Source organism: Neofelis nebulosa, chromosome 6 (genome assembly GCF_028018385.1).
Source record: "Neofelis nebulosa isolate mNeoNeb1 chromosome 6, mNeoNeb1.pri, whole genome shotgun sequence".
NCBI classification, from domain to species: domain Eukaryota; kingdom Metazoa; phylum Chordata; class Mammalia; order Carnivora; family Felidae; genus Neofelis; species Neofelis nebulosa.
The window spans coordinates 41,943,747-41,952,435 of record NC_080787.1 but is presented as its reverse complement, the minus strand read 5'-3'; positions in this window follow the sequence as shown (position 1 = coordinate 41,952,435).

Sequence of the window (8,689 nt, the reverse complement as noted above, 5' to 3'; positions counted from 1 at the left end):
AAACTCTACAACTAGGTACAATAACAAAAATATTCCAAAAGCTCTGAGATCATCTACAGAACAAAAATCAGGATCTCCTAGGACTCAAACATTAGGTGAAATAGACACAGGAACAGTTCTTAAACATTGAACTTGTGTTTTTAAACATTTCTATAAAATCATCTATAGAAAATGATGTGATGAACCACATACCCATTCAGCTTTAGCAACTACATATTTTTCAGTCTTATTTATCCCCCTGAGGTCTTTCTTAGTTTGCCTTGCTAAAATTCTTTCAGAGCAAATATATGGCATCCTATTTGTCTACCCACAAAATACAAACTGGAAAGGGTTTTTTTTTGTTTTGTTTTGGGTTTTTTTTTTTTTTTTTTTTTTTTTTTTTGGGTAATCACTGTCCTGCATCTACAAAATCAACAATTCCTTAATAGTCTAGTCAAACTGCATGGCTTGCATCTAAATGTACTACAGCTGGCTCGTTCAAATCAGTCTCCAAACAAGTCACTTGGTTGAATGCCTCAGCCCAAGTTCCCTAAAAACCAAAACTGAGGAAAACTTTGATCAGTAATGTTTAATCAGGAGGTGTGACTCCCAAGCAGTAATAATGAGGGGAAAAGGGTGTAAAGAATAGAAAAAGCATATAGGCTTACGTGTTGCCACTGCTTCACAAAACCACAGCTGACTTCTGGGTCTCATAAGTCCTAGACCGTATAGGGGAAAGAGGGAAGAATTCATCTGTGAGTCTGTTCTGCCGTGTAGCCTTCATTGGTCAAAATTTACCTCAGAGTAAACTCCCATTCTTCTGGATGGTTAGTTAACCCATTTGGCAGCTGGAGAATACAAGTCCCATTCATGCAATATGGCACTTCATCTGAGCCCAGAAGCACTTAGAGCCAGAAATTCCCCACATGCAGGTAAACAGTGTAAACTGTGGGGCAGCATAGTTTTGGCCAGCATCTGGAAGACCAGTGACTCCAAGAGAATCTGAGGGGAAGCAGCAGATGTGTCTAAAAGGCTTAAGCAGCATTAACGCGAAGTCATCTCTCCACCAGGGTCACATGTTAGAGAAACTTGATCATTTGTCATAAAGTGCTCAACATTTTAGATTTGGCTGTACACCCCCCCCCCCGCCCCCAGTATTTCTCTTCTCCCTGTACTTTACACTGGTAGTTGATGCTACAAGTTTTAGATGGTCTTTGAGAAAACTCCATAGGGGACATGTGCTTTCTATTGTATCACATTTGGAAGCAGAATATCTGGTTGTTCCATTTACAGTGGTGCTAAGGTTAGTGAATGGATCAGGCTGACGTTGTCTCCAGCCACTGATAGTTTCTCATCAGGAATTCAGTTCCTGGTTGATAATTAAAAACCCAAATTCTGCATACCTCTTCACAATGTGACTTTGCTGTTCTTTCAAGATAGTTTGTTTCCTTGCCCTTGGAATCTGAGTTGACCTTAACTTACCTTGGAAAATAAACTGGCAGTCTCTGCCACATTCTAAGCCTTAGGCTTCAATATGCTGTGCATTTTTATCCTTCTTTCACTGTCATAAGAATGAGCCTGGGCTACAGTAAGCTGGCTGGAGACCAATATATCCTGTTGTCCCAGATGAGACCATTCTAGACCAGCCTTAGGTGAGCTGACCTTTATACAGAGCTACCTCTATAAAACAGACCCGAAGCCTAAAAATACTAAGTAGGTTCCCAGGGCTTTTCAGAAGACTTCCTAGTGTTCAAAATATTCTCTCTGGCCACATTTGTTAGGCAAGGATGCCAACCCTAAGAGCCAATGGAGAATCATGAAGTTAGAATCTGCCCAGGTGCTAGAGAAGGTATGCTGGTGGTTGCTCCAGTCAGGTTTCTTTCACCTTTAGGAAAATGCTTCCTGGATTTTTGCCAATATTGCCAAAAATGGAAAGCTTGTTTGTGCTACAGAGACATAATTCTTACATGAAAGAAACACAGTACATAACGTTTTGCCACTTTGCCACCCTTCTGTCATCAGTCCCAGCATTCTGGGAAACACGATGGAATCGGCGACTTCAAACCGTAGTATTCAATAATACCTCCCACCAGAATCCCCAAGGCATGAGTAGATGCTGTAGCTGGCTTTCTGCCAGCTGTCAATCCGAGTGTGTCCTGCTGCTGCAAGAGAATTGGTAAAGGGTGTGAAGGTCCCAAAGCCTAAGAGGCTCACCTTATGTGTTTTTATCCTGATCCACATAAGCACAACTTGCTCATCTAGAGCCTTGGTATGCAAGTCCCATTGTAGGTACTGTCCTCTGGTTGGCAAGGCCCATAACTGCCAGTGCCACTCCTTCCAAGGAAGTTTCCTTTTGGCGTTGAGATATGGGTAGTATTTCAGAATTAAGCATATCCCATCCACACCAAAATAGTCAAGTTTCCCTGGCCAATGGTGTTAGAGGAGGAATTCTAGCAGATTTTTCTTTTCTTCCCTTTCCAATTTCTTGGAGGCTACTGAAATAAGACTAGTACTGGGGTAAGTGGCAACTCAAACATAAGCCTAGGTAGCTAGAACCCTACTTTCTGGCTATATGGAGGCATGTTATCTCTGTAGGGTGGTAAGGGGATGTCCTCATTACACTACTTTTGGAAAAGAGCATAGAAGTCTGGAATCCTACTAAACCTTGGTAGATGCTATAACCCTGCTAGATATAGGGAGGTAAGTTCATTGGGTCAGTTTCAGTGAGTCTCTCTAAAAAGGAGTTTTTAGATTGGCTGGCAAGTAGCATGCTTTTTGAAACAAGTGAATGTTCTGAAGTTAGGCCTAGGTTTAACTCCCATCTCCGCTTCTTACTATGTGATCTGTAGATTTCCTAATCTGAGCCTCTTACCTACAACACCTTTGCAGAAAATGGATTCATTCTGAGTCGAACCTTTATCTTCAAATGATATTAAAACTCCAAGAAGACTAATGGTGAACTTAAAAAATCCCATTGGAGGGGCGCCTGGGTGGCGCAGTCGGTTAAGCGTCCGACTTCAGCCAGGTCGCGATCTCGCGGTCCGTGAGTTCGAGCCCCGCGTCGGGCTCTGGGCTGATGGCTCAGAGCCCGGAGCCTGTTTCCGATTCTGTGTCTCCCTCTCTCTCTGCCCCTCCCCCGTTCATGCTGTGTCTCTCTCTGTCCCAAAAATAAATTAAAAAAAAAAAAAAAAAAAAAAAAAAAAACGTTGGAAAAAAAAAAAAAATCCCATTGGAATCTTATGGACTAACCAAAGGTAACCACATATGTTAAATGAGTTGAAGGATAAGTCCTACTCTGTTAACCACTATTGTAGTGGTTTCAACCTCACAACAAAAATCAATATAACAGAAAACCAAAAAAACCACTTTTGTGATCTAAATTAATTCCTGATGTCAGATATCACAAGTCAATGGACAATAGGAGGATTATTCAATTAGTGATAGTTATAATTGAATAATTTAGAAAACAAATTTAGCAGGTTTTGTTTCATATCCTAAAACTTCAGAATGACCTATAAAAAGACTAGAGAAATTAAAATGAACATTAATGCTTATAATACTTCCAGAAGTAAAAGCAGTTTTCTGAACTATAGCATAGACAACTTAAGACATAAAAAACTGACCTATACTGAAGAGAGCAGGGAATTTGTACAGCAAATATATTGTGCAGTGGTAGGACAGAATATGTTACAAATATTCCCCAAATCTTCATAGCTTAACACATGTTTGTCCCCTCCCTACTGGAATAATAAGGGTTGAGTGGCTCATCTGAGAGATGATTTAGGAACTCCTGTTCCTTCTATCTCAGTTACTCTATCTGGAATGTGTATTTGTGGATATGGAAGAATCAAAGCTCTCTAGAGCCAAACCCAAAGTAATGCATTTCAGTGCTACTGAAGATGTTAGACTACAAACTGTTCTTGTCGATGACAAAAAGCTGTATCAAAATGTAAACTAAATCAACAAACACACTGTATTAGTTCAACTGGGGTATTTCCACAGCAAGTCTTCTCTACAGGAGAAAATGCACATCATAGTCTGATACAAGCTCATTAACTCATCAAGGACTATAGTATACTTGATATAATGTTGTTGATGTGTGCATCAGAATTAGCAGCACTGGTGTACCAATTTTCCCACAGTAGGGCCAGACCTAGTCCTACTTCACTGGGAAAACCCAGAAGACCTCACTGTCAGATGGCTCTATATGCTCCCAAATCATACTTGGCTTTCCACATTGTGGACACAAGGCTACCAAAGGATAATATCTTATCTTTGTCTAAAAGCCAATAGACACGTGACATTAGTGACGATGACAGAGTAAAGCCCTCCATGAAACTTACAAAAGCACTATCCTCCATAAACCAGAACAATAGGAAAAAGCTTGTCAAATTTATTTCAGAACTCCAACTAACAAATCCTGCAGTGATTTGGGAGGGGGTGGGGTGGGGAATCTCTAATGGCAATCTTTGTCTTATTTTAAAATGTCCTATTCCCATCCACCACCGCCACCCTCAACTCAGTTCTGTAGCAAACTTGAAAACCAGCAGCCTGGTTCTTTCAGTGAAAGACCCCATTCATAAGGCTGTCTTTATTTGACCTGCTTCCTTGATCACTTAGTTCATAACACTTTTTCCTGGGGGAATTTGTCAATTAGAGGTAATACTTTAACATGGCAGCTGAGATGGTAGGTAACATTCGGGGGAAACACTAAGCTAACCAAAAAGCTTAAAAGGAAAAGCCAGAAATCAGGTGCAGAGAGGGCCTTTGAAAAATTCCAATATATTCCTGGGAACCTAAATGGGCCAATACATATGGCTGGCACATGCTAGGAAATACCTGAGAAGGCTCTAAGCTCTCCCCTCTCCTTGATCTTGAAGTTCCACACAAGCATGAAATGAAGGCTAAGGCAGTTTCCAACTGAGTGGATGAGTTCTGAAGGCATGTCCTAACACATGTACAGAGATTCTCAGCAAAGATTGGCAACTTATGGTCCCAGGTGTTTATGGAAAATTGTCCTATTAGTAGCTAATCAGATAACTGGATAGACTTCAGTGGTAACCTATGATAAAGTGTACTGACCTTACATAATTCAGTAAGGTTACTAATTAAGCAAACAACAAACTGATCTTTAGAGTTGCCACATTATATTGTCCAACTTTCGACAAAAGTTGACACATAAACAAAATATTCCCATCCACAATAACAGCAGTTAACAGAAACTGTCCTGGAGAAGCCCAGATATTGAACTTCCTATACAGACTTTAAATCAGTTATCTTAAATATATTCAAAGAAATGTAACCATGCTATACAACTACAGGGAAACATAAGAGGGCTCATCGAATAGAAAATACAACACACTTCCTAAAAGACCCAACTAGTAATTCTCAATTTAAAGTGTAACTGAAAACATCTTAAATCTGCTGTTGAATCCCTCTCTGAACAAGTAGAAGAATCAGTGAACTTGATCAATTTGAAGACAGGGCAAAATGTCCTAGAATTAGATAGGGGTTGTGGCTGAACAATCCTGTGAATACTAAATTGTATAGTTTAAAAGAGTGAATTTTATGCTAATGTAAATTATCTCAACTTAAAAAATTAATGGTCCAGGGACCACCTACCTCACAAAGTTCAACAGGTAAATAGACCTCTTCAACTTCATGAGAACAAATGTAAAACTTGAGCAAGCTATGGGTATCCAACCTGTGTGCTTGTACTTCACAGTAGGATAGACCCCAGTTCATAGGATACTTCTGAGAGGCAGATGGACAGTGTCAACCATCAAGTTTGTTCTCCTTATTAGTATCATAATTTTAACTCTAAAAGTAGAGTCCAAAAATACCCAATATTGGAGAAATCCATTTTTTAATGCACACATGGCTTGGGAAAATGCTGAAATACTAAATATTTAACCATGCATTTATTGAATAAACCATAGTACAGCCACTAGATAGGATACTGTACAGTCTAAGTAGCCATAGAAAAATGCTTGGTTGAAACCATAATATAGAAATATATATAGCACCCATAATTGAACTTATAATTACCTTGTATTTTCTGACTGCATAATGAATAAGTAGTACATAACTTCTAACTTCTCATGTTTTGTTTTTTTATGGACATACTTAGACTTTTAAAGAAAACCCAGGGATTTAGCATAAATGCCATAGTTATGGCATATTACTAATATCACAACTTGCTACTAAGCTAACTATCCTATCCCTCTAAATCCTTTGTATAGGAAATGTTAGGTCCTGGAGAATCCTAACTTAAGTGTTCTTACACTGATCTGAGGCTTCCTCAGAAAAGCTATGCTGACAATGAGGAGTCCATGAACTTAAAATGTTGTGATGGCTTTAATAGTTTCTAAGTGACCTTACAAAGGCAGGTTTCATAGATGACAAAACAGGTTCTCCATTGTAGTGGATTAGGCACCACCAAAATCAGTTGGATGAGGGGATTGTTTGAATGGATTTAGAGTCCAGCATCTTCAGCTTGCCCTGCAAATGGAGAAAAGACTAACATGGAAGCTGCAGTAATAGGTTCCATTACAGATCTTATTAACAAGAAGGCCAAGGTCTTTGGAATCCCAGAAGCAGATGTCCTAGGGAGGTAATTTACTTGGCTATGTATTTGTTCATCTGAATCCTGGAAATATGAGTGGGAGGCAAATAGTTTTGTCACTCTTACCTTTGAATCAGGTTGTCCTGTGCTGCAAAAACCTATGCAGGATCTAGGCTCTGGTGTCCCCATATTTGCAGATGGTTATAGAGATCACCAGCTCTCCTGATCTCAGTGGCTAAAAGATTCATTTGGGAACAGGACTATTTGAAAAATCGTCTCACTGGCATATAACAAATGCTTGAGTAAGGATTTTCCCCCTAACCCTTCCTTTCCTGAGACCTAACCTTTTACACACTTAATGTGTGGAACTGCATTTGTGCTTTAAAAGTCCCTGGAGAGGTGTCCCTAAATACTGTGTTCCTATATCTTGATTAACCACCTCAGAGAAAATGGCTATCTCAAGTCACCAAATTCCAAAGCCTTTTCCCCTGTGCTTGAAATAGTTGGAGTGCATCCTGTCCTTTGGGAGTTTGAGGCCTTTAGGGAGGTTTCTTTCAGGAGGAGGGTCTGTCTTTTCGAAGAAGAGTCTGATTTTTTTTTTTTTCCAGGGATAGTGCTACCTAGATCTACCATAAGCAGAGATCAATGCCCTAGAAAACTGGTATTTGACAGAGATACCCTAAGATCAAACAATGAATGGATACTTTTTTCCTAGACCTTTTACTACTTCTGGGGTTCTCGGATGAGTGTTGCCACTTTCTCTCATTGGACCCAGCAGAAGGATGAAAGAGCCTCACAGGCTGGCATTTCAAGTTTTCTTCAATCAAAGTCTACCTCTAGGTTCCCGCCCTACCAAAGCCACACCACACCACCACTTGGGAAACCAATGTTTTCCTATTTTCAGGTTTCAGTGAGATGGTCTTCAATTTCTAGATGAGTGGAATGTGAGAGACCTTCCCCCCCCAGGCAACACATCCATCAGTCTAGAGAGCATTTGAGCCAAGCTATCAGGGTATCAAGCACGTATCAAGTATCCTAGTATGTATCCAACATATATCACTGTATACCCTATCACAAGCTGAGACTCGAAAGATCACTGGAATGAATAGAATGTAATATACAAATGGACAGGGCAAGGGTCAGTCTGAGGGTTCATAAGTGAACTGGATTTGGGTAGCCAAATAAAGACTTCAGACCAAAGAGTTACCAAGGCTTGCATCAAAAGAATTACATTAATCTAAAGCCCATGAGTTTGAGCCTGGAGATCAAATGGAAAAAGTAGTGCCATGATCTTGCCAAATGACTCAAGAACATACAAAGTGCAGGAGCGATAGACTGGCTTGGTAGTATCAGAAAACCTGGTTTCAGTCTCAAAGGATGCTGTGTACCCCGACCCTTTGTATCAGTCAGGGTTCAGCCAAGAAAATCTCCCAATGATCATACCTAATTCAAAAGGTTATAATGAGGGAATTGTATCCAGTTCATCATAGTAAAGATGTTAGACTAAAGGCCAAATGGGAAATTGAGGCACCCCAGAGTCTAGCAGGGGAAGCCTCTACCATCCCTGTGGCTTAAGGGTCAAAGAGTAGAGGTAGCATTATCAGAGCCACAACTCCAGTGGGAGCTGGAACCAGAGATCAGGGAGGCAGGCAGATGCCACCCGAAGCAAATGAAGTGGAGAAATATCATGGCTTCTTTATCCCTTTCCCACCTACCCCAGTGCCTCCTGTTAGACAAACCTTACCTAGAAGCCAGTTTCCCAGGAACTTGAGAAATGTAGCCCACCAATAAGGGTCAACTCCTATTGAATGGAGCAAGGCAGAATAGCACAAGAATGGATCTGTACCCTTTATCCAGAAAACTTCTCATTAGGATGGACACAGATAACCTTGTAAAGTCTTTCATCTTTATTAGGACTATGTTCCCTGCCAGACTAACACCTCTACTCCTATGTAGACTTTATTAACTGAGGTAGCATGCATGAAACAAGGCCTGTCTAGTCTCCCAGTCTCTTCCAGCCTGTGACTAGTTTGGAGTTGATCACCAGAGAAATGAACTGTTTGTTTAACCCTGGAAATCAAGCCTATAGTGGGCTTTCTATAGTGGGTTGATGTCCATGGTCAACCCAGTGAGGTATGAAGCAAT